A 2,705-nucleotide genomic window follows, 5' to 3' on the forward strand; every position below is an offset into this window, starting at 1 on the left:
ATGCATTATGACAATAACCCCTGGGGCCTAGGCATTCATTTTGTATTTCACCAGAAACTATTTTCTTTCTGTAGAAATTTTTGTATACACTCAGTTGTGGAAAAGTCACATTAGAAAAAGACAAAGAAGAAAGAAGGATATGGAGACTGTGATCCATCTTCACATTTCTGTAGTCATTCTTCTGAGATTTTAAAGTAGAGTGCCATTTGACATGCCTGTAACTTGGTGCATAAATTGTCCAGTATCCCACAGAGTTAAGAATCAATATTTTAGTAAGTTTCAGAGGTGATATGGACAGTACAATCCAGACTTAACAGCTAGAAACAATAAGCAAAAACTGGAAACAAAACAACAACAACAAAAACAAACAAAACAACAACAAAAAAAAAACACCTCCATGATTTGAAATGGCATCTACATATTGAAGGTATAACCAGAAAACATCTCAGAAATGTCAGAGACTTGTGAGGGTCAGTGAATGGATACTGGTCTATTCTGATCAAGATGGCAACATTTATATGCATGCAATATTATTTCCTACTCTTTCCATCCTTTACTTTTTTTTTTTCCTTTTTTTTTCCTCTAATTTTCCTTTATCATGTGAAATGTTTACTGAGTCCATAAGCTTTTCCGGTCCATAAGAGTCCATGTTTGCCTCCTATCAGAATTGTTTGTGGTGCTAGTTAAATAATTAAAATATCAGGTGTATTCATAATCAACATACATTTCAGCAAACATTTGGCTTGAGTTATGTGTGTGATTAGATTCAATATAAAAGGTCATAAGAACAATTTCTACTTTGAAGAATAAACCCAAATCTCTGGATGTGAATGAAAAATATCTATTGACTAATAAAATTAGGCTGGATATTACCACATCTATTGTAAGCAGAATTGCACACATATACTGAGATGAGATACTGAGATCTCATCTCACAATGCACATATTGTAATATAAAAATATGTCAGCATTTATTGCATATATGAGGCAGAACCTTTGTAAGAAAACTACTTGGGATAAATCCCTTGGAGATCTATAGGACATTTGCCTTACTAAGGTCCTAAATTTGAAGTTTCAATAGTCCACAGGGAGTACCTCCCTCACAATTAATTTACCTAAGAATTATAACATGAGAACAGCATGGAAGTGACTAAGAATGTTATATCAGATCCAAGGGAGCCTTTAATTTAATGAGCTCTTTTAGTCGCACTTCACATGTGTGAATCCTCTACCCTTCAGTCTGATACAAGCACTTGCTTAGAGCATTGCATAGTGTGAATAAGGAGGCATTATTTACATATAGAAATAATGCCTGCTGGTCTTTCAAAATCCACATAAGATACCTGACATTCTGCCACCAACTAATAAAAAAAATATAATCCCTAATATTAGAGCAAAAATAGCTCTAAATTTTAGTCAGAATATAACAACCAAACATATATTCTTAATTCTCCAAACATCTATTGCCAATGAAAACTGCCAGTCCTTCCAAGTCCCTAAAAGAAGTCTGTTCCTCAACAAGCCTCAACTCTGCATACAACTGTTCAATATGACTAGCATTGCAAAATTCAGAAGGGCAAGACATTTGGATTATTGTTGACCAAGAAAGGAAGGAACTACAGAAACATTATGGAAAATAAAGTTTTAGCCTTCTCTTTTTTCCCTGCTGTGACTACCTAAGCTATTTGTAGCCTTAGATTTCAGGAGCAGTACCCATGAGTTATCCTGGAAAGTGGAGAGAGCCACTTGTAAAAACTAAACCAGTTTCCTTATACTCCCTTAAAAATAATAAATTATTTTTGAACTCTCTCTCTTTCTCTCTCTTCTTCTTTCTTCTTAGAACAACATATTCAAGATTGATTTGGAGCTGATAGTAAAGTACACTACATTAATCCAGTGTAGAAAATCAGAACATGGGCTATCAGATTCTTCAGTGAAGAACAACATTCCCAATTATGACTTTTGTTAGTTTCAAAGAGCTGGGACTATTCCCTGACTCCACAGCAGTAAGATTTGGCAAATGATCATATGTCAAGGGTGTTGCAGGAGTCTGTCTTTTTATGCAGTAAAGGTAAAAAGGTAGTCACACTCAGGTTTTATTCTTAACATGCTGACTTACAACAGTAACACATAGATGCTTCCTATATTACAGACAGAAATAGTAGATTTTCCAATACAAGTATGCCTTACTGACTTGCACCATAAGAGTTTTTAACTGTTCATTTTAATCCAGTTTTTCCAGTTCCAAATGCCATCTTTAATTTCTACATTCCCTGCTGAAAGAGATATTGTCCACAGGTTATTATTAACACAGAAAAAAATGACATTCTAGCACTCATACATATATAAACCTTGGTTTATGACATATATAATTGTTACTTGATTAGTTGGATTCTGAGCTCAGACTCTTCATGGACCATTATTGGTTTGCTTAGGATGCTGCCATAACTCTGGCAAGATCCCCTGATTTGGATAAAGCCTTATGTTTCATTTAGAATAGTTCAAACCTTATTAGAGTCTTTTCACATCACCATGTAATGTATGTCATGTAGGAAAATGAAGACAGGGTTGTAACATGGTCAGTAAATCTCTGTTTTCTCATTCTAATAACATTTCAGGCATTCTGCCCTAGTCTCAGAATCTACTACTGGCCAAAATACAGGCTCCCTCTTCTATGTATGCTATTATTCAACTTGTTACTATGT

This window comes from Anser cygnoides, chromosome 1, assembly GCF_040182565.1.
Source record: "Anser cygnoides isolate HZ-2024a breed goose chromosome 1, Taihu_goose_T2T_genome, whole genome shotgun sequence".
In the NCBI taxonomy this organism is placed as follows: Eukaryota; Metazoa; Chordata; class Aves; order Anseriformes; family Anatidae; genus Anser; species Anser cygnoides.